Source organism: Camelus dromedarius, chromosome 34 (assembly GCF_036321535.1).
Source record: "Camelus dromedarius isolate mCamDro1 chromosome 34, mCamDro1.pat, whole genome shotgun sequence".
Taxonomy (NCBI): domain Eukaryota; kingdom Metazoa; phylum Chordata; class Mammalia; order Artiodactyla; family Camelidae; genus Camelus; species Camelus dromedarius.
The window spans coordinates 10459344-10483966 of NC_087469.1; positions in this window are offsets into that span (position 1 = coordinate 10459344).

Sequence of the window (24623 nt, forward strand, 5' to 3'; positions counted from 1 at the left end):
CTGCCTCCAGCCCAAACTGCAGAGCTTCACCTGTTAACCTTCCTAAGCACAGCTGGAGTCAGGGACTCTCCCTACCTAATCGCTGGCCCTGTAGAACTGGGGACAGGCCTCTTGGCCTGGCGTTCCCGGGCATCCATTGTCTGGCCCCATGGACCACACGCTCCCCAAACTAATCCATATTAGGTTTTTCATTTGGTTTTGCTTTTCTTCGCATCACCTCCACACTCTCCCCAAACTTAATCTATACGTTCCTTGAGGGCAGAGACCTTTCCACCCTTGTTATTGTATTTTTCCTACTCCCACCTGACCCCTGCCATTCCCACAGATCCCCCGCCATTCCCACAGATCCCCCAATGCACAGGAAGTCACGAATCAGTCTTAGTTGAATGAAATCCAATGTGGAACGGTCCTTGGCTTTGTGATGCAGCTTTCTTCACCTGACCTTTGTAGCCAGGAAGTTCTGCTTTGTATCTAGCCTAATTCCATCCTGCTTGTGGTTCATCTTCATTCCTCATTGGAGGTCGAAAGCAGTGGATTATCTTCCTGTAAATAATAACCCTTCTTAGGCTTTGAGACTATTATTAAATCACCTTTGAGCCACCTTTCTCCTTCAGGCTAAATAATCCCAGTTCTTTTCCTGTTATGTTCAAAACGTCACTCCCTGCCCTGTAATTACCCTGGCAATGCTTCTGAATTCTCTCCAACTTCTCCGCACCCAGAAGGAAGAAGCATTTGGGAGGCGAATGGCAGGAACTGAATTGAGAACCTACTACGTGCCAGAGACTAACCCGCATCTCCCCCAAGCCCACACACACACACGCTAAACTTGATCTTCGTAGGAGCCAATGAGGTAGCTGCTCTTTACCCCATTTACAGATGAGGAAACAGGCTTGTTGGCAGGGTTTCTCGGTCTAGGCACTATTAACAGCTTGAGCCAGGTAATTTTTTGTTGTGGAGACTGTCCTGTGCACTTGTAGACTGTTCAGCAGAATCTCTGGCCTTTACCCCCCTGTCACCTGTAGCAAACCTACCCTCCTCCTTGATTGTGACAATCAAAAGTGTCTCCAGACATTACCAATGTCCTCTGGGGGACAAAAATCAATACTGGGTTAGGGGAACTTTCCAGAGATCACTCAACTTCTAGTTAACGGAGGTTAAACTCAAATCTGTCAGCTTCTAAGAATTTTCTTTCTACTACCGGCATACAACCTCCTAAGACAGGATCTTATCCAGGAAAATGGAGACTGTCATTATGTTTTTTTTCTACTTTTCTCATTCCCTACCCCAACATTTAATCCTTTACATGTGTCAGTGGGATCAACTTATAGATTACCCTGCTCCAAATCGAACCCCACACTCTCCAAGTTTACCCCCACTCAATTTGAAAGCATTAACTTAGGTCCACTGTGACCATGGGAACTTTTTTTTTTTTAAAGTTCAATTTCTTGGTATCACTAATTTCTGGCTTGCTGCAGGCACCAGGGAGCTAAGGAAATAGGAAACACATCTTCCTCTTCCATGAGCAAAATGTCAAACCTGGAGCTGGAACTACACGTGAGCAGTCCCAGTCCTTACTAAGAATGTACAGTCCACTCTCGCACCGCCCTTAGCAGGCTGTTGGTTGGAAAGTGGGAACACTGAGTCCACTGAGCAATTGCTTGGATTAAAGATGCCAGGCATTCAGTCTAAGGAGTCAGCTGAGACCAGGCTTTGGCACCGAGAAGACACTGCCATAAACTGGAGCAGACGAACATCGTGGGCTGCAAGTTGTGATGCGGCCGTGCGTGCTGATGGGAGGCAGGGTAATGGAACCAGGTGTCTGTGTGCCGAGTTTGCTATTTCTGTCCTGCAGCCCAGCCTGGGCTCCACGTCCTGCTCTGAGGCAGGTTCCCTACTCCCGCTTTTACCTCCACTGCTCCAGGTGCCCGGGGTCGGAAGAGCCCCCAGGTTTGTACGTGGTGAACTTTTTCACTCGTTCTCCTGGGCGTTCATCGGAAGCTACACCAGGTCTTATGGCAGCTCCTTCATTTCTCTCCATCTCTCAAAATCAAAATCATTCTTCAAGATTCATTTAAATGCTTCCTCCAGCCTTTCTCCTCCAACCCCCATTGCCCACTCTCTATTCTGGCCAAATCTGCCCGTCTTCCCCAGACATACCTTACACCTTCCCACGAACCTTCCGTTTTTCTCATCCAATCTTTCAACATGTATCTTTGGAGAATCTACTCTGTGCCAAGCCCTGTTCTGGGCACTGAGGACACAGCAGCTTATGAAACAGACGAAAGTCCCCACCCTCATTCTTACGGGGAGAAGCTGACACTCTAGTGCCATTATTTCTACCTGAAGGCTTTGGCCTCACCCACTCCGACTTAAACTTGAAAAACCCAGCTCTCCTTCTAGCTGTAGGTCCTACCTCAGCTCCTCCGTGAAGCCCTCCCTTTTCACCCCAAGCAGCGTCCCTCCTCACCCTGGACTTCTATTGCCCTTCCCCTGTGAGCTGCTTTTGGCACGTATCAGACACTGTCTTTTATTATCATGTGTGTCCTACCTCCCAACTATGATGGAAGCTCCCCGGAGGGCAAGAAGTGAGTTTGTTTTGCCTCTGTAGCCCTGCAGCACTCAGCAGAGTGTCTGGCACAGAGAAAGAAAACCAGCATTTAGAAACATAATAGTAATAATAAGGACCAAATGCTGTTCTAAGTACTTGATAAATATGAGCTCGTTTGATCCCGACAACCAGCCTCTGGGGCCGGCGGGGGCTCGCTCGGGGGTGAAACGCAGGTGGGGGTGGCTGTGGCGGTGGCGGCAGCAGCAGCAGCAGACTGACAATATTGCGCACCAGGAGGAGCAGAGCTGGCGGACCGAGAATGTGGGTTCGGAGCAGGACCCGGACTGGAATCCTGGCTCCATCACTTACCTGCTGGGTGACCTTGGGGAAATGATTTCTTTTCCCTTGGCTTCTGTTTCCCTTCCAACGACTGGGGATAATTGCAGCACACAGGTCACAGAAGTTCATGATGATGACATGAACTAACGCAGACAACACACCTCCGGCACAGTGCCCGACACACTAGAAGCAAGCGTGTGCCTGTTGTTGTTGTTGTTGTTGTTGTTATTTCCATCTTCCCAGAATCGCCCGCTCCTGCTTCCTGTCCCGTCCTGCCACAGCTCCCCATCTCCCACCTCACCTCTGCACACACCCCTCCTTCCACATCCCCAGCCGAGCAGAGGAAAATTCGAGTGTAATATACCAAGAAGAGACTCTTCAGTTGCCACCTTATTCCTCCTCTTCCAATAAATGAGCCCTGAAACAAATAGATGCCAGAAATCACGACTCATTTATAATAACCCAGGCCCTTGGGACCAGGGAGGGGGTGGAAGCTCTGCTCGGGTGTTGACAGAGCATCAAGGACTCAAAAATACAAGAAAACAGGAGACAGCCCAGAAGCCAGCTACAAGTGAGATGCTGTCGTCTCTTCCTGGACGGCTGCAGCCATTGGCTGAGCTGTTTCATCAGGAATCTGCTGCTGCTGCTGCTGTGTGAACAAACACACACCAATGGGCTCAAAATGTGGGCATAAAACGGCCTCCTGGGGGAAGCAGCTCCACCATGTCAGCTCCTAATACCAGGGGCTTGTTCATCCAGCGCCTCTTGGATTGTTAGGTCCCGGTACACGACCTTTGGTCAATCCATGTTTTGCAGGGTTCCAGGAGCGCTAAACCCTTCATATCCCTCGTACTTGACAGCAGTTGGGATCAGTGGTGGCCTCCTTCTCCCTGGCTTTCATCTCCACACCTCCCCCATTTCTGCCTGCAGCAGTGAAGCATCAATTATACACTCCAATTATGTGATTATACATATTTTCCCTAATTAATAATAATTCCTGCTACTCATCCTGCCAACTCCTATTGGAGGACCCCAGAGGGCATTTGAGAGGATAAGTCACAGCTTCAACACTCAGAAGGGAATGAGCGAGGCCTATTGAATTCCTGCGATGCAAGAGAAACGGAGGTACCACAAGGCACCTCCCCCAAGTCTGTGATAGACGTGACCACTGACTCTAAGACTTGGTTTTGTCTTCATAGATTATTTACCCAAATGGATGGGCCTTTCTGGGTGGTGCTGCTGCCTGGAGAGGTGGCAGGAAGAAGAAAGTAGTTTGGCCCAGGGGTAGTATTTTGTATTTTGTAGGTGTTAAACTGGCTGCCGTGAAGGTTAAAAGTTTCTCCTATTTGCAGAAACTCGGATTTTCTGGTTACATAGCATACTGCGTCCTCTTGTCTTGAGACATCACATGCTGTGAGGAAAAGTTACTTCAAGATCTGGACCAGAGCATCACTCTTCCCCAGAATCATATGTCAGAGCAGGACGGCCCTGGAAGATCACCTGGTCCCACTTACTCACTTTTCAGAGGCAGAAGCCCTGAGCCCGTACGAGCTACATAATAACTTAGCATCATGTCCGTTGTCAAATTTAATTATCAACACAATACAGTGAGGTAAATTTTACTACCCCCATATTACAGAGGAAACCAGGGTCTAAGGGAGACTTGCCCAAGTTCTCACTGACAGAGCTGTGACTAAACCCAGGTTCCAGTACTTTCCAAAACCACTGACTTTTTCACTGTGTCCTGTTGATAACATAGCCAATTAGTGGCAGAAGATGTGAGTACTTTTAATGCAGATGACAAATCCATGAGCTCTTGGACGAGAAGATGAGCCAAACTGACAAAGAACAAGACGTTCCATCCTTAAGCTGAGTCTTCCTGAAGCCAAATTTCATTTTGATTGGTGCAGTCAGATAGCAGGCCTACTCATTGAAAAAAATCAATGAAAGCAGTTTTCACACTGAACAGACTGGTCAGCAGGTGGACCTGATGAGTTTAGGTCCAACAGTTCATCCAGGCTGAGTTAAAGCTTTGAGTGACGTCAGCATTCAAACTGCCCACCCCCTACCTCTACCCCCACAGCAGAAAACCTCACAGAACTGGGTCCAGTCACCCATGCTTGGACCCACTCACTTGCTGCCCAGCTGCCTGGGGCCACGACCAGCAGGGTTGGGACCTGCTTGCATTGACTCTGCAGCCAAGGGCAGAGCTGGCTTCAGTGGACTTGGAAAGTCCAAGTAGGCTCAGAACTTATGTCCAGGAACAAGCAAACAGATGGAAAGGAGGCAAGGCCCTGGGTCTGCCACTCTTTCTATCAACCCTCTATCCCACAGCTACCTGCCCAGCAGGGGAGCCCAACAGAGAGGTAGGTAGCCACTAGCCACGCACTGCACCATTCCCGTTGCAGGTCTGGGAGCCCTGCCTGTCACTTGCCCCAGCTGCTTAGTTCTGGGAAAATAACAAAATCCCAGCATTCCAGTTCCAGCCCAGAGATCGAAAGTCAGCTCTCCTCTCTCTCTCCCACCTACATCCTTTTTATCAATCCCTTTCATAGAACTGATTTGCTATACTGTGAACTAATTTTCTGTATAATCTTCTATTGCCTCTATTAGAGGTGGAGAGAGTTGGTATTAAGATGCTATTATGTACCAAACGATATACGAATGGCCAATAAGTACATGAAAAGATGTTCAGCATCATTAGTCATCAGGGAAATGCAGATTAAAACCACAATTAGATACCACTGCATACCCATTAGAATGGCTAAACTCTAGAAGAACAAAATTCCGAGTGTTGGAAGGATGCGGAACACTACACATGCCCTACTGTATGGCCGCGTGAAGTGGATCCTTACCCATCACTGCAGGAGGATAAAAGGTACAACCACCACTTTGGAAAAGTAGGCAGTTTCTTAACCAGTTGAACATACACTTACCATAGAGCCAACCATTCCACTTCTAGGTATTTGCCCAAAAGAAAATATGCTCATAGCACATTTGTTTGTAGTACCAAAAACTGGAAACAATCCAGACATCCATCAACAGGTGAATAGATGATCAAAACACAGTGTTGCCATACAATCAATGGCATATTATCCAGAAAAAAGAAAAGGAAGGAACTACTCATAAATGCAATAAAATGGGTGAATCTCAAAAAAAAATTATTCTGAGTGAAATAAGACAGATACAAAAGAGTATATAGTATTGATTCTATTTATATGAAACTCTAGTTAAAAAAAAAAAAGAAATCTGATCTATGGCAACATGAAAGCCAGTCAAGGATTGACTGGGGCGAGGAGTAGTGGGGGATTGACTAAGGCACCTTGGGGTATTGGAGATGTTTATATCTTGATTGCGGTGGTGGTTACATGAGGGCAAACATTTGTCAAAACTCATGGAGCTTTATACACTTAAAATAAGACTGTAAATTATACCTCAGCAAAGTTGGGGAAAAGGCTGTGTGTGAGAGTATTATGAACAACCTTAATTTTGGATTTAAATCACACCTTTAAGCTAATGACATTGAAATCGAACTCAAACTTAGAATAAAAAGAAAAGATGTCAAATAAACATTCAAAGAACACACACACAAATAGGCATATGCACAGATTTACACGCTCATACACACACCCGAAGATGCTATTACGATGGGTCTGAAAGCTGCCCCTAAGGAGATCCCTCAAAGAGATGCAACGTATACAAAGGAGGAAAGAAAGACAAAGAAATAAGTTTTTTTTTTATCAGCCATTGCTTTGTCACCAACCCCTACTGCAGAAGCCTGGAAATGGAGTATGTGGAAGGTTCCATTTGCTGGTGGCCTTGAATGGTATGAAGCCCCCTCCCGCCACCGCCGCCTGTATGCTCAGTAAGTATCCTGTGAATGAACAAACGAGGGACGGACCCTCTGGACAGAAGTGGGAAAGTATTCTGGAAAGAAAGGACATGTGTTTCTTCTTTCTTACTCAAGGAAGTCTGAGCCAGAGAAAAGCAGTGTGTCCTGAGAATCTGTTCACTTTAACAGTGAATTCCCAGTTATCTATAGGTGGCAGATTCTTTCTGGATTCTCCAGGTCACATGTTTAACCCTAGGCCAGAGCCCCTGGCACTGCAGGGTTCTAAGAAGAGCCCAGAGGCCAAACTAAATTACTCTCAGATTCCCTTCATTCAGCAGGACTTTGTCCCACTGCTATAGACTGAACTGAGTCCTCCCCAAATTCACACATGGAGCCTTAGCCCCCAGGGGGACTGTGCTTGGAGACAGGATCTTTGTGGACGTAATTAGTGTGATCAGACGGGTAGGGTCCTGATGCGGTAGAATTGGTGTTCTTATTTTAAAAAAGAAAAAAAAAGGGAAGACAGCCCAGAGCTTGCTGTCTCCACACACACCTAGGAGAGGCCATGTGAGCACAGAGCAAGGATGCAACCATCTGCCAGTTGGGAAGAGCGCTCTCACCAGGAACCCTGCCGGCACCTTGATCTTGGACTTCCCAGCCTGCCAGGGTCCCCTGTATCCCTTTTATGACCCTATGTGTGCCTTTCCCTGCTCAGGATTACCAGGTTACTAACTTTGAGTTGTTTCCCTCCAGCACCTCCCCCTCACTCCCCTCCCGCAGTGCTGGTCTTTCCTTGGTTCCATGGACAGCTCCAGGCTGGAAACAGGGGTGACTGGCCCGAAATCACTCTCCCACCCACCCAGCCCTAGCCCAGGCCGCAGTGAACAGGGCCCAGCGCTCTGATCTCCCCTGAATGTGCTGTTCTGCCACCGCCTCCCCCTCAGCAGATGGATTATAGCAAGTTCGCTTTCTGTATCCATCACGTCACAAATCATTAAGCATATTGACATAGAGTGGGGCCGGCCTGCACACTGGCAAAGGGGTGGCTGTTCTTCTTCTGTTGAGGGGGAGAGGCCCTGTACTGCTCTCAATGGTCAGGAGTCCCAGCCCCTCCAGTGGCCCAAAGCCAGGGGCCCCACCCTGCTCCTTAGGCCCACAGGATGGACAGAGTTTCACCTACATCCCTGTAGGGCCCCTGTACAGACCACAGCTTTCATCCACCGATCTTCAGAATCCAGAGACAGGAGGGCCTGCCAGAGGGCAGTCAGTTCTGAATTCACCCCAAAGTTGGTTGACTCTACACTCAGGGCCCCAACATGTGTAGACTGGGCCCCACCTTCAAGGAGCCTGCAACCTACTCCAAGGTCATCTCCTCCAACCCCTGCCTCTGGGCAGGACCATACTTTCTGATGTCATGACAATCTCAGCACCTTCTAATGCCATCTCATAATTCTCACAAAAATCCCATGCAGTTCATATTTTTATTGGCATTTTATAAAGGGGGTCCAGAGAAGTCCAAGGTCACACGGCTAAAAAAGTAGAGGGGCTGGGTTTCCAACCCGTCTGTCTGGCCGGGCAGTCAGTGCCTTTCACCACCCAGCTGTAGTCCTTGCCTTCCGTCTGAGGCTCCCCCTCTGTACTTCCGTGAGACAGTCCTCCGTATAAGTGCTTTCTGGTATCTACATTCGTTCCCTCTATTTGTAACTTAAACCCACTTCCCCTCTCTCTCTCATAGAGTCCACCTTTACAATAAGCTTCATTCACTAGGAGACAGATGTTTGCTCAGCCGACTGCCTTGCCTTTTCCAGATGTACTTTTAATGTTGGTTTTAGTGCACGTAGGGGAAGAGGGAAGGGGAGAGAAGGGGTGAGAACTGTGTGATAGACAGATGTGGACGCCTTTAAAGGGGACATTATTCTGTCTCTTACGGTCAGGATCCCTGACCCCCATCAGCTGAACTTGTCCTTGCAGGCTCGTACCTCCGCGCCGTCCAGCAGCAGGTGCAGGCCGTGGTCCACAGGCAGCGTATCTCACACACACACACACACACACAGACACAGGCAACACCTGCTTCCCCTGCAAAAATTCAAATAGCTCCCCAAACATCCCCACCTCCTCCTCCAGGAAGTCTTCCCAGAGAAATAGAGGAGAGTCATCTGCTGCTCAACCTTACCTTTTGGGACAGGACACTGCCCTGCTACCTAACCACACTCATTGTGCTCTGCTGCCCATTCTGCACATCGTCCCTGCATCTCTTGTCTGCATCAGGGTCTGCTGGGGGCCTGGGAACTAGACCCTAAGTCCATGGTGCCCCCTTGGTACAAAACACAGCCAGCACCCTGTGCAAATCAGGACCCTCTTGCACAAACCTGAGAGTGAGGCTTCCTTCAATTTGTCCCCCAGGTGCCTTGCCTGCCTCACCTTAGTCCAGGTCTGGGGGATGGCATGTGAGCATGTCCCCATCCTCTTGCCATCCCTCAAGTCCTCCCCACGCTGCCCCAGCGCCACTTTTCCCTGACCCCTCCCACACAGAGCCTTCCAGCCCGCAAACCAACCGCCCCCGCTCTCCACTGAGCAGCCTCACTAACACGTAACCCTCCTGACAACCTCCCCCGACTCCGGGTCCCCGGGTCCGAGAGCAGAATCCCACGGCTCCTGCAAAAGCCACCATGGGAGAACTGTGTTGTGATTTTCAAAGGAAATTGAAATCCCCTCTTTACTGCTTTCTACATGAACCTCATCATTTGCCCCAGTCTACAATATCCCCGCGTAGTGCCTCCTGTGTGTGTGTGAACGAGAGAGTGTTGAGCTTGGTGGCAGCGCGCAGCCAGGCGGGGCGTGCACCTCCGGTAGGGCAGATGAAGGACCGTCCCAGGACGGGCTGAGTTTGTGCTCCGTGGTGAGGAGCCACAGCCGCACAGAGCAGCATCTCCCCACCCCACCTTGATCTCTCGGGTTCACCGGGAGATGGGACTGGCCCAACCTTCCAGAGAGAACTCAGGTCTCGGGGGAGGAAGAGCAGCTCAGGGAGGGGGATCTGGAGCTCTGGAAAGTAATGGGTGTGTGATCGAAGGGTGGGAGGAAAGCCTGGAGGCCAAGAACAGAGGGTGGCCTTAGCAGAAAAGTCACAGAAGGATCTAGATGAGAAGCCTAGGGGCTGAGGCAGGAGGAGGAGGAGGAGCCCAGGCAGGGCAGTAGGGGTGATGGACACGCCGACTATACCGGCAGCCTCTGGCTCTCTAGAATTCCCCCACCTCCCCAGGTCTTGCTGCTCATCCAAGGAGGGTGGGAAATCGGGGGCCTTTTTGATGCTCAGTAGAAGGAAGGAGAGCTGAGTCCAGGCAGAGGGTGAGCCAGGGCCATCGCTGCATGGTGGGAGCCAGCGGTTTCAGGCGTTTGGACTGCAGAGTCGAACCCTTGCTGTGACCCCAGAGAGGGAAACTAGGACCCAAACTTGAAAAAAGGAGGCATCAAGACCCCCGCATCCTAAAGCAACTGGAGACTGGGAGAGCCTGCAAGAAGGGGACTCTGGTGCCTCACTCTGGCAGGAGGTGGTCCGTGCGGGCAGCAGACTTGCCGAGCCCCCTGCACCTCCTGGACAGCGGAAAGGAGACTGGAGATGGCAGGTGCAAGGGACAGCAGGAAGGGGTCTGCACTCTCACCACGTGGTGCGGCAAAGATGGATGAATTCTTCATTGGTCTAGGGGCACTGCAGAAGGTACTAGCTTAAGCCACCTGGCTGGTAGCCCCCCAAAGAGGGCAATGTGCTGGGCGAGGGGACCCCCTGCTAAGAGGGGCTGGGGGCTTAAAGGGGTTTGGGAAACGTGAGCTGGAACAGACCTACCACTTTAGAGAGAGGACATCAGTGTCACTGTCATCGCCGTCCACCCTGCCCCCACCCCCGTGCTGGGCGGTCTTCACTCCTGGGGAGCAGGAGTGGAGAGCAGACTGCCTCCTGCCCCCCTCCAGTCCCCAGGGTCACGGGCAGTGAGGAAAGGTGAGTTTCAATCAGAGATGAGATTTGGAGTCTTAAATTTGATCTGTTTAATAACTAAAAAGAAGTTATAAAATCTGCCCAAGACATTGTCAAGGGACATAAAAGGAAGATTCAACAGATTACTGTTGAAAACACTGACTTGAGGAAAAATTTTTAAATAAATATTTCATGTTTGTGCTGCATTGAATTGAGTCTGAATGTAAACCAGGTACACAAAGGACAGATCCCTTAGCCGAGCTCAAGGATGCATGCGTGTGAGGGGGGAGTCTATGTAAGGAGACATACAGACATATGGTAAATAAAGAACCCCAAAATCCCAGGGAAATCCTAACAGTGGGGCCAAGCCCCCCACATAGGAGAACCAAGGTGCTGTTTAGAAACTGTCCAGTCCTCCAGCGAGAACCCAGGACACAAGCAGAGCTTTGTGGTCAGGATTCAAATCCTGACTCGGCCACTAACTGGCTGTGTGAGTTTGGGAAAGCCATTAAACCCTTCTGTGTCTCAGTTTCCTCATCTGTAAAATGGGAGAGTAGCACCTGGTTTTGAGGATTCCCTCTGGTGCTCCATTTCTGTGGTTTAGAGACCCTCCAAGCACCTGCGTCTCTCTTTGCTTCTCCCACTGCCCCCTGCTCACATCCCTATCCTCTGCCGGGTCTTTTCTCTACCTCCCAGCCTCTCCTTCTCACCCATAGTGGGGGCTTCTGACCCCGGCTGGCCCAGAATCTACATCAGGGCCTCTTGCTCCCTGTGCGGGCTTCAGCTTCTCTTTCTGGGCTGTGATGCTTCCTGGATTTCCTGGTTCAACTTCACAAGAACAAGAAGCTGATTGGCCCAGCCCTCCCAGTTCGAATAGAGTCAAAAAAAAAAAAAGAAAGAAAGAAAGAGAGGGAGGGAGGAGGAAGGAAGGAAAGAAGGGAGGAAGGAAGGAAGGAAGGAAGAAAGAAAGAAAGGAAGGAAAAAGAAAAAAAAAATGCTGGCTCTTCATAGACCACTGAACCGCTGTGGGCAGGGAGGATTCATATGATATAAAACCTGGCCGACTAGGGCTACCCCTTCAGCAGGGGCCATGAGGTGGGCGGGGTAAGCCAGGCAGGTCGCATGATTGGCACAAAGGAGGACACTAATTCACTTGGTCTCGAGGCTACAGAGTTGATAAACAAAGGACTGGAAAAGAAATTAGGAAGAATATTAATAATCTGTCAGATACCATCCATGTGCTCAGGACAGCCTGTGTGACCAGCAGTTCAGGCAGTGCAGGGTAGGAGGAAGGGGGTGAGGCAGACTGGGTCAGACACGGACCTCTTGACCCCAGGAGCCGCTGGAGCCATGACGGGGACCCAGGGTGGCTCCCTCCCTCCCGCTTGCAGTATCTCACACTTCCCCAGGTCCAGGACCCTGACTGGACCCGCCTTGCTCAGATCCCTTCATCATCCCTCCAGCAGATGACCTCCTCCAACGAGCAGGCGTTCCTCCAGGACGACCTTCAGAGTATCCTTCGTGTCCCAGGACTGCTTAGAGTCTTATTAGAGTCACTTTGCTCTAATAAGAAGCTTTTCCTGCTCCCCCGCCCCAACAGCTGCTCAATCCTTTGGGCCCCGTGGTGGCCCACCTTTGTGTCTTAGTTTTGTTGGCTTATTTACATATCAGTCTAGCTGAGTTCCTTGAAGCAAAGATCTTGGATCATTCATCTCTATACTCTGGCCCCTCGTGGCTTAAAAAAAAAAAAAACTACTTTGAAAAATGCATGATTGACTAAATAAAGGCTGAGGTTGTCTGGGAAAGCTTCACAGAAGATGTGGAGCTTGCAGAGGGGGAAGATTCACACCAGTAGAACTAGGAAAGGGAAGATGTTCACAAGGGACATGTGGGCAAAGGAGGGAGGTGGGAATGAGGGATGTGAGCAGGGGCGAGGGGGTCCCTGAACAGAGACCTCTGACCTGATGAGATGGCAGGGGTGCAGGGAGAACAGGGGAGTGTCATGTCCCCCTCACACACACCCCCTTTCCCTGACCCGCTCACCCCTTCCCCCTCCCTCTGCCCCCTCTTCCATCTGCCGCTGGGCTCCTGAATCCCCTACCTCTGCCCCCACCCAAGGTCTTTCCCGAGACCCCTACCTGGAGTTTCCCGGAAGCCTGGGTGGATCAGGCTGGCCCATGTCAGGACTGATGCTGGGAGATTTTCCTAGGGAGCCTGCGCTCTGATCGCTGGAGCAGGCCTGCAGGTGGATCGGCCATCCTCATCTAGACAGTAGTGGGATGGCCCTGGCCAGGAGCCCTGCTGGGAACTGCCTCCTTACCTTGTCCTTCCAAGCCTAGGGACAGCTGGAAGCCCTGTCCCTCTCTGAGCGCCCCCCACCCAACTCCTCCTGAGACCTCCAGTGTTATTCTGGACTCTTCTTTGATGCCAGTGTAGGGGGCTCACCCCATGGAAGGCCTCTTTACTCCAGATCAGGCAAACCAATTTTGTCACCGGCCTCAAAGAAAAGCAGCCTGGAGACCCAATAGGGGTTTCTGTGAACTCCCATCACTCCACCCATTTCCTCCTTGGAAGGTATTTCACGGTGCTTTGCCACATTTCTTAGTTCTCAGATTATCTCTTCTGCCACAGCCACTCAAGGAGGGACGCTGTGAAGTGAGAGAGGGGAAGGTCCACGCTGACTGAGCTCAGACGGAATGCCGCGGGCCTGGCAGCATCCTCCATCTCATTTAACCCATCAGTGGGAGGTCTGAATTTCCTCAGGTCACCCCTCTGAACTTGGACGCTTTCACAAAAAAAGTCCTGGGATTTCAGAGGTTTGAAGAAAGCCTCTGTCTCCCCTGGCATTCCTTCCTCGCTGCCCATCCCCTGCTGCCTCTTGAGCATCAGCCACCCTGGCTGTAGGCAGAAGCACCTGGGGAGACGCTTGCGTAAGGAGATGCTCAGGCCCTGCCCCTATAGACGGGGTTGGGTAGGCCTGGGGAGGGCCAGGCATCCCAAAGGTTAAGAATCTCTGCTCTGGCAGGTCCTAGAAAACCACCTGGATGGATGAGGACCTAAGAATCAGGGAGGAGAAGTGACCGCCCCAGGCGCCCTTGGTGAGGGACTATGGCCTAGAGACCAGTCTCCGGCTTCTGGCCCAGTTCTTCCCTAGCTCCTCCACAGGGACTCAGCAAAGGCTGTCTTCTCCACACCAGCGTGGCCCCATCAGCCCTCAGCGCAGAGGTAAAGTGACACACGTGGTTCCTGGGCACTGTTCTCTGCCCCCTGCCCCCGGTCCCCCTGCCCAGTGGGCACCCTCTCCCCGCCCAGCCTCAGCCTCGGGCAGCTGCAGAACAAAACAAACGCTGGCTCCCAATTTCAACAGCAGCCTTTGTGCTTCGCACTGTAATTGCTCACCTGCTGGGCCCACCAGGGACTGTGAAATGCGGGGGGAGAGGAGGTCTAGCTGACTCTGTACCCGCAGAGCCCAGCCCGGGCCTGGTCACGGGGAGGTTGCTCCATAAACACAGGGTTTCACATCCGTGGGATCTACTAACCGGTGAGCTGAATCCTCGGATGCAAAATGCGCGGATAATGTGCTGACTGCATTTGTTGATACAGTCTGTTGAGGGGCTGGGCCGGTGACTTCGTTCTTTGCTCTTTTAAGGATATTTTCCGTTTTTATAGGCCACGCTTAACCCAAAGGCATAACATGGAGAGAGTGGGATTTTGAGCATACTCAGGTCACCAGTGAGCAGGGCTCTGCCTGCTCCAGGAGTTGCTCCTGGTCCTCCCCTCCTGACCACACCATTCAGGTGGGCCTTCCATTCCCTCTGAGAGCTCACCAGCCTCCTCACTGCTTCCCTGTGGTCCTGGTGCTTCTCCTTAACCAAGGAGCTGCTCCCCTCCCTCATCTCCTCACTCCTGCCCCCTCCTGTCAGCTGCACACAAACCCAGGCTCCATTCATTTGTGACTCTGCGGCTGGTGGATTTCTAGATTACAGGCCAAGCTAGGGACTCGACAGCCTCAATCAGCGGCCTCTCTGGGGTCTTGGCCAGGCTGGCGGCCGCCCCTGGCTGGGGTCTCCAGGGACTTCTGGGGCAGAGGGAAGCAAATGCCCTTCCAGGAGTTTGAACTGACGAGCGTGTTGGAGCATCTCACCTGCTCTTTCCGTCTGCAGATAATCTCGCTGGCCATCGAGCTTCCTGGGACAAGAGGGAGGCTTGGTTCCACAGACAGTGGTGGGCAGGCAGCTGGTGTCAGAAGGCTTTGCGTGATCTTCTGTAACCCGGCCAAGCCCCCTCCTCCCAGGAGCTGGATGTGTAAGAAAGGGAGGGGCAGACAAATGGAAGAGGGATGTTCCCTGGTGATCCCAGGCTGCACTGAATGGAAAAGGCCCTGGAGATGTTTTCCAAGTGATTGATCCCAAGGGAAGTTGCCAGTGAGCAATGGAAAAAGGAGAGCCATTTCCCAGGCCCGCGGTCTGCCTTGTGCCAACGAGAGCGCCTGTGGCACCTGCCCATGGACTACCCCTCAACCCCCACACCTGCCGCATCCCTAAGATGAGCAAGCTCTCGGCCTCCTCTCTCCTCTGCTCCTCAGAGTCCTTCTGCCCTGCCTGACATCCCATCGAGAGCATATGGGATTCCAGGACCTGGAAACTTCACGCTCCTGGGTCTTCACCTTCTCCTTCTCACCCAGCCTTCCTGGAGCTCCCTTGCTACTCCTGGCTTCTAACCCCTCCCCCAACCCTGAGGCAGGTTATTCTCCTCCCCGACACTCAGGCAGCTGCGGCTCAGAGCAGTTAAGAGCGTGCCCAGGAATCCAACCCGGGTCTGCCTGAGTTTACACCCAGCCACCTGCCTCCGTGCGACCGGAGACCAGGCCCAAGTCAGCTCTGGTCCAGCGCCTTCTGCTTCCTCCTCCAGGAAGCAAGGCGAGGGCTGGAGGCGGGGCCGGAAGGCACCTTAAATCTCTTCCCGAACAAGACAGGGCATGAACCAGGAAACTCTTGTGTCAAGATGAGAAAAACTGAGGCATTTTTCATGAGACCTGAGGAATGTAACAGGGGTCATCTCTACGGGTGAGATAGTTCCACTCAGAGTGATTCTTCCCTCTTTACTTTTTTCTGTGAAAAGACTTTGCACATACAGCAGATCTCAAAGAATAAAACAATAATAACCCACATGCCCACAATCTACATGCTACAATTAATATTTTGGCAAATTTGCTTGATGTTATGTGTTTTTCTAGCCTGAGTATAAGTTGTAGACGTCAGGAAAGCACACTCCAGCCTCTATCTCTTAAAAAAAAAAGGACGTTTTCCTACAGAACCAAGATGTCATTATCACACCTAAGAAAAATTAACAACTTCCTAATATCGTCTAACACCCAGTCCATATTCAAATTTCCACAATTGTCCCAGAAATGTCTTTTATAGCTGTATTTTAACAGCAGACTCCAAAGGTCAAACATTGCATTTGGTTGTTACGTCTGTTTTGTCTTCTTGTACCTAAAATAGATGTCCCCCCACAACCTGCCTTTTTTTTTTTTATGACCTTAACTTTTTGAAGTGATTGAGCTGATGGTCTTGTAAAACATCCCACTTTTTGTCTGGTTATTTCCTTATTTTGCTGTTCAACTTGTCACTTTATTCTCTGTATTACCTGTAAACTGCACATCAGTTCCTGAGCTTGAGTAGATTCAAGTTAAAGATTTGGGGTAAGGAAACATCAGTGGTAGGTGCTTCTGAGATGGCCCCCAGTGCCCCCTGCCTCCTGGCATTCATACCCTTGGGTAGTCCTCTCTCCTTGAGCCTGGGCTGGACTTTGTGACTCACTTCTAGTAAATGGAATATGGTGGAAATAATGAGATGCCACTTCTGAGATTAGATTATAAAAAACTGTGGTTTCTGTCATGGCTTCTGTCTGATGCTGTGCCCTGGGGAACCCTGCATGGTGGGCCACATGGCAAGGGACTGGGGCCTGCCAATAACCATGTGAGTGGACCTGGGAGTAGATCTCCCCATCCCACCCACTGCATGAAGCCTTCAGATGAGACCATTCAGGTGACTGCTTGACTGCAACCTCATGAGAGACCCTGAGCCAGAGTCACCTAGCTAAGCTGTCCCCGCCTTCCTGGCCCACAGAAACTGTGAGATAATAAATATTTGTTATTTTAGGCTACTAGGTTTGGGGGCATTTTGTTACACACTGCTGTGGACTAAACAGTGTCCTCCTGCCCCAAATTTATATGTTGAAGCCTTCACCCCTAATGTGACTGTATCTGGAGCTAGGGTCTTCAGGGAGTAATTAAGATGAAATGAGGCCATAAGGGCAGGGCCTTAATTCAATAGGACTATGGCCTTGTAAGAAGAGGAACAGGAGAGATCTCTCTCTTTCTCTCCCCACCATGTGAGGACTCAGCAAGAAAGCGGCTGTCTCCAAGCCAGGAGGAGATTTTTTTATAATCTAAACCGGAAACCAAATCAGCTGGCATCTTGATCTTGGACGTCCAGCCTCCAGAACCGTGGGAAATAAATATCTGCCGCTAGGCCACCCAGTCTGTGACAGTTTGTTATGGCAGCCTGAGCAGACGAATACCTAAATCAATAGATAATTAATACAGCTTCCTAGGGGACGCTACGGACTTCATGTTTCATCACATCAGAAGGCACGTACTGCCAGGCTGTCCCACTAATTTTCATCACCTGGTTAAGGTGGCCCCTGCCCTGTCTGGCCATTGAAAAGAGTCACTTTCCCTTTTCACAATCAGCAAATAATATGTGGGACACACCTTGACCCCCGGAACACCTTGTTCTTCAACACTATCACCTGATACATTTAACATCTATTGATGATCATTGTCAGAGTCAATTATTTCTTTAAATATTGCAAAATGATAATTTTTAAAAATTCTATCACTTTTTTCATATTCACTGGCTAGCGTTCTGTACCAAGAAGAGTTTTCCCTTCTCAAGAGGAATTAAGAACAATTCTTCCTAAAAAGGCAGGTAAATTCTTAATTCCTTCTTTTAATGACTAATTTCCTAAATAAAGAATTGGTTCAGTAGTCACCTTCAGTGGCGATAAACGAGTTTCTCTGCATCTCTCAACTCGGACAGTTACTTACTTAGTTACTTACTTGCTTACCTGTCCCTCCACCACGGTCTGATGGGTATCTATCTGTTCAGTGTTTTACAATCAGTTGTCCTCGTTATTCTTTTCAGTGCTCAGATTGTCCCTGATTCTGCCAGTGAGAGCCCTTCCCGGCTGAATCCCAGGTCCCTAAGGAAATATTTGCAATCACTTTGGATGAGGAGGGGAGGTGAAGGGAAAGAGCAGTGAGACAAAATGGGCAGGGGTTACGTGAGCACTTATTCTATTTAGAAAATGAGATGCGCTGGAAAAAGTCGAAACTGGGCATCCAGACCCCTGAGTTCTGGTTCTAGTGGCCTTATCAGTTTGCTCGGTCTCATAAAGACCAGGGACCTGCTTCTCTGCTCCCCAGGCACACAAGTTCGCCATGAGGCCGAGAGGACACGCTCCATGCAGGGCAGCGGAAGGCAGAGAGCACTGGAGACGGATAAGACGGCGTCACTAGGGTGTGTGCCCCAGATACCATGTGCTGACAGGAAAGCAGGCAGGTAGAGAAGAAACCTGGTGTTTGAATTTTCTTCCCCACAACTGAGGGTTGTTAACTGGGAGAAAGTTATGAGTCTCAGCACTGCAGCATGGGAGAGAGGAAGAAATTGGGCTAACAAAGTTCCCAACCTCCTCCAAGGAAACAGGAGATGGTAAATTCAGGTTCCTTGGATCCATTCCAGCCTCTGGGACTCTGAGACTCCAGGCTTGCAGCCCCTCCACTGCAGCCCAGGGGGGAGAAGATTAACTAGCAGGAGGAAAACCAGCTCGATGCCCCCATGACCCCCGGGGCCCAGGTCACGCCCACTCGCCACCTGGAATATGCTGACTTCTAGGCTCACTCCCCAGCCCTCTCTCCTTCTGCCTGAATCTATTCCCACCGCTGACTTGAATTTGCTGAAAGGCAATGAGTGAGTGTAAAGGCCCGATCAATGAAAACCGCTCTGATATTATTGCATTGCAAGAATGCTGCCTGGGCCTCCACCAGAAATAACAACACAACCCTGGCCCAGTTTGGGAGGCATTGGAGGCTCCTTACACATGATCGCTCCCATTCTTTTCCTTCTGCTCAGGCTCAGCCCTCCTCCCCCAGCAATCCTCCTTTCCTTTTCCTCTTGTTCTCCCATTTAGACTGGATGTCAAAGTTCTCTAAGAGCCCACGGGTTGGCGGCAAAGCATTTCACATCTCTATTATATAGGTGACCAAGCTGCATCTCAGGGACATGCTTTCTCAAGACCCTACTGCTCCATGCCCACAGCAGAGCAGAGAATGGACAATGTATGAAAACCTAAGAGAAACCCAGGGATGCGAGAGAAATGCTAGGCGTTCTTATACTATAAGCGCTTCCCAGCAAAGGGGTTTGCACCTGTGGGAAAAACAGTCGTCACCCAGACCCACTTAGCTCCCCTGGGTGATCGGCAGTAATATTCTCTGTATACAAACATCTCTCTATCCTCTCACAGGTGAACCCTGTTGTGTATATTTTTCTCTCTCTCAACCACCACTCACACAGGAAGAAAACAGCCCGCACTGCCCTCTTGCCCCTTGCCAGGCCCTCACTTGACCTGAGGAAGTCTGGTTAACTCCTCAGACCAGCTCGGGCTTGCCGGGCACTGTGCTGCTGCGTGTCAAGCCGCTGATGCCCAGCTGTGGCAGCCTCATCTCTCTGCCTCTCATCTTCCGCCAGATGCCAGGCAAGCACTCCTGCTTTCTATTCAGTTCAACAGACAGTACTTAGATTTACCTACAGACCCTAACATATGCCAGGAATGTGAAGACGAATAAGGCATCTTTAAAGCGGAGCTTAAAATATAATTGGGAACATATAGATCAATGGGATAAAATTGACAGTCCAGAGACAGACCTTCACATTTATAGTCAATTGATTTTCAAAAAGGATGACAAGCAATTCAGTGAGAAAGAACAGTCTTTTCAACAAATGGAACTGAAACAACTGGATATCTACAATGAATAAAGTCAGATTACTACCTTATACCACCTACAAAAATTAACTCAAATCAAAGACCTAAATGAAGGAAAACTAAAAGAAAATATAGGCGTAAATTTTCATGACCAGGGCTTAGACAATGGTTTCTTAGATAGCACAAACAGCAAAAGAAAAAATAGATAAACTGGACATTATCAAATTCAAGACTTTTTGTGCTGCTAAGGACACCATCAAGAAAGTACAAAGATGACCACAGAACAGAAAAAAATCTTTACAAATCATATATCTAATAAAGGACTTATATCTAGAATATATAAACAGCTATTACAACTCAGTAATAAAAAGACAAATAATCCCATTTAAAAATTAGCAAAGAATCTGAATAGATAGTTCCCCAAATGAGATGTACAAATGGCCAATAAGCATATGAAAGATACTCCACATCATTAGTCATCAGGGAAATGCTAATCAAAACCACAACGTGATACAGCTTCACACCCACAGGGATGGCTATAATAAAAAACAAACAAGCTACAACAAAAACAGATAATAACAGAGTATTAGTAAGGATGTAAGGAGAAATCGCAACCCTCATGCATTGCTGGTGGGAAGGTAAAGTGGTGCATCCACTTTGGAAAACAGTCTGACAATTCATCAAATGACTAAACATGGTTGCTGTATGACCCAGCAATTCCACTTCTAGGTAAATATGCAAGAGAAATGAAAGTCTATGTCCAAAAATAAAAACATGCACAGAAATATTTATAGTGGCATTATTCATAACGACCAAAAGGTATAAACAACCCAAATGTCCATCAGCTGATGAATGGATAAATAAGATGTGGCATATCCATTCAATGGAATATTATACAGCAAAAAAAATTTTCTGCTTCTTTTAGAGAACATAAGATTTTCTCCTTTTTTAATCTATTAATTAGATGAAATACATAGATTCTTTCTACCCTGTGTTTCTGTAATAAATTCCACTGGTAATTATATATTCACTGGACTCCATTTGCTAATATTTACTTAATGAGCTTTGCATCTCTATCTGCGAGAGAGGTTGGTCTGTCCTTTTCTACTCTTTTAATTCCCTTGTCACTTAGTGGTATAAAGAAAAATTAGTAAGAGCTGATATATGCTAAGACGTAGATAAACCTTGAGAATATTATGTTAAGCAAAAGAAGCCAGTCACAAAGGGCTATATATTATATGGTTCCACTTAAATGAAATGTCCATAATAGGCAAATCTATAGAGACAGAAAGTAGATTAGTGGTTACTCAGAGCTGGAAGAGGAAGGGGGTGGTGGTTAATGGCTAAGGGTACAGGGTTTCTTTTAGAGATAATAAAAATGTTCTAAAATCAATGGTCATAATAATTGTACAACTATGTGAGTATAGGTACTAAAAACTCCTGAACTGTATACCTTAAATGGGTGAATTATATGCAGCTAAAAATATAATAGGGGGACCTTTTGCTTCTGGGAAGGCAGAGGAAATCTAGATGTGATTCTTTCTATTCTTACTAAGTACAACTGGAAACCCTGGGCATTATATATAAAACAAACATAGGAGGACTTCTCTCCAAAGATGGAGAGAAGACAGATTTGCCAGGGACCTCAGGGCCCAAGGATCGACACAGTGGTGAGTTCTCTGGGTTTTCTTTTTGCTTTATATATCCCAGACTTGGAGATGAAGAAGCAAGCTGACACTCTGGAAACACAAATGGATACAGACAATAACAACAGCAATAACAATAACAATAACAAAAGCCTGCTCTCTCTAGTGGGATAGAACACTTTTAGACAATGACTGCTCTGCTCCAAATACCACGCATACACAAAGGAACCTTGTGGCTCCACACCCACTCATGCCAGCAAAGGCCGAGTGGGCAACCTAGACTTGTACCCTTGCAAGATTGTAACAAGGTGTCCCAACACTCTTGCTGGGGTTGTGCCAGAGAAGGCTGAGTAGGAAGCTGGGACCATCCCACCAGCCAGTACCAACCTCCTCATCTCCCAGCCACCACCACCAGGCAGTGTCAGTGGAGATGACATGGGAATCCTGGACTCTAACCACTCTCGTTCAACACAGTGTTGGAAGAGCTAGCAATGCAACAAGGCAAGAACAGAAAATGAAATAATCAGATCAGAAAGGAAAAAATAACACTGTCCCTATTGGCAGCTGACATGATTGTCTATGTTGAAAGTCCCAGGGAATCTACCAAAAAACCTCCTAGAACTAATAAATGAGTTTTAGCAATCTTGCAGGATACAAGATAAACATACTAAAAAAAAAAAAAAAACAATTGTATTTCTACATACTAACAATGCACATGTGGACATCAAAATTTTAAATACAATACAATTTACACTGACTCAAAAAAAATTACTAACCTGTAAATCTAACAAAACATGCACAGGACTTGTATACTGAAAACTACATAACACTGATGAAAGAAATCAAAGGTCTAAATAAATGGAAAGACATACCATATTTTTGAATTGGAAAATTCAACACAATAAAGATGTCAGTTCTCCCCCAAAACAATTCTGAAAAAATAATAATAAAGTGGAAAGAATCCATCTACCCAATTTTAAGACTTACTATATAGCTGTAATAATCAAGACTGTGTGACAAAAGCAGAGGGACAGACACATAGATCAATGGAACAGAATAGAGAAGCCAGGATTAGACCTATACCAATATCCCCATCTGCTTTTGACAAAAATGTGAAAGCAATTAAATGGAGGAAGAATAATCTAAGTCTCACACCTTATACAAAAATCAACTCAAAATGTATCATGGACCTAAATATAAAGTGTAAAATTAACAAAACTCTTAGAAAATATCATAGAAGAAAATCTTTAGGATCTACGACTAAGCAGAGATCTAAGACTTGACACCAAAAGTACAACCCATAAAAAGAAAAATTGCTAAGTTGATCTTCATCAAAGTTAAGAACTTTTGTTCCATTAAAGATGCTGTTGAGAGAATGAAAAGACAAGCTACAGAGTGGGAGAAAGTATTTGCAAATACATATTGTCAGATATACCACATATCTGACAGCAGACTGGTATCTATATCAATGGAACAGATATCAACAGATAAAGAACTCTCAAAACTCAATAGCGAAAAAGCAAACAATCCAATGGAGCCTGGGCGAAGATATAAAGAGACAGCCCACCAAAAAAGATACACAGATGGCAGGTACACACATGAAAAGATGATCAATGTCATTAGCCCTTAGGAAAATGCAAATTAGAACCAGTAACAATAGACGCCACTTACTATGCATCTATCAGAGCAGCTAAAATAAAAAATAGTGAGAATACCAGATATTTACGAGAATACAGAGAAACTGGGTCACTTCTATGCTGCTGGTGGGATTGTAAAATGATATATTGCCACTCTGGAAAACAGTTTGGCAGTTTTGCTAAAAAAAAAAAATTAAACATGAAATTACCACATGATCCAGCAATGGAACTCCCGAGCATTTATCTCAGAGAAATAAAGACTTACAACCACACAAAAACTTGTACATGGATGTTATAGAGGCTTTATTCAGAGTAGCCTCAAACTGTACAACCCAGATATCCTTCAACTAGTGAAAGATTAAATAAACTGTGGTATATCCATACCGTGGAACATTATGCAACAGTAAAAAGGGAAAAAACTGGGTACACGTGACAATGGAGAACTATGCTGAGTGACAAGCATGAGGGATATTTGTGGTGATGGAATCAATGGCAGTGTCCTCGGTGTGACATTGCCCTGCAGTTTTGCAAGATGTTACCTTGAGGGGAACCCAGGTCAAGGGTACCCAGGGTTTCTCTGTATTTTTCCTTATTACTGCATGTTAATCTACAATTATCTCAAAATAAAAGGTTAATTTTTTAAATTCCCATCTGTTTATAATTTCATAGTGCAAGCTCCAGAAGATTATACGGGCTTTTTAAAAGTGTAAATTACGTGCATATGTATATATACATATAGACAATGTGTATACACACACACACACACACACACACACACACAAAGTATGCGTGGGCTTTTTATTTTTTAGCACCTTTATTGTGGTATGGTTCCTATACAGTAAACTACACATACTTCAGATGTATGATTTGATGAATTTTGATAGATGTCTACACCCATGAAACCACCACCACAATCAAGATAGCTAACATTTCCATCACTCCCCAAGAGGTGCAATTTTTGAATTCCCAATTTATCCCTTTCCTCCCCCTTTAACCATTGGTATTTCTGTTTTGTAGATAAGCTCATTTGTGTCCTTTTTTTTCAGATTCCACATATAAGCGATATCATATGGCATTTTTCTTTTCCTTTCTGGCTAACTTCACTTAGAATGGGCTTTTATAAGTGCTTGATCAAGGCTCTCCATGAGCCCAAAGGAGAGAAGGTAGAAAACCATTATGGGAAAGATTGTCTAGACTTAGGGGTTAATAAGATCTCACTTTCCTGATGTCCCTGAAGAGGGCATCACACGTGGACATCTGTCTGCCACCTCCAGCCACACACAGTGTCCCTGTTCCCTCTCTTGGGCTTCAGTTCCCCTTTCTCAGTATCCTTCACTCACAAAGCCACTAGAGAACTCTGTTAGGATAATTAATGGTAGCTGCTAGAACAAACAATCTCCAGATCCCAGTATCTTTACATCATCAACACGACTTCCTGCTCACAACACGTATTTGGGATGTTCCAGATGGGGCATCTCTCCAGGAACGCTCTCCTCTTAGTGGTGCTGTGAGCCTGTGCTGCCACCATCGTGTGGCTCCATGTTCGCCCCAGCATCGTCCAGTCAATGGAGGGAAGAGAGAGTATAGAAGCTGAATGGAT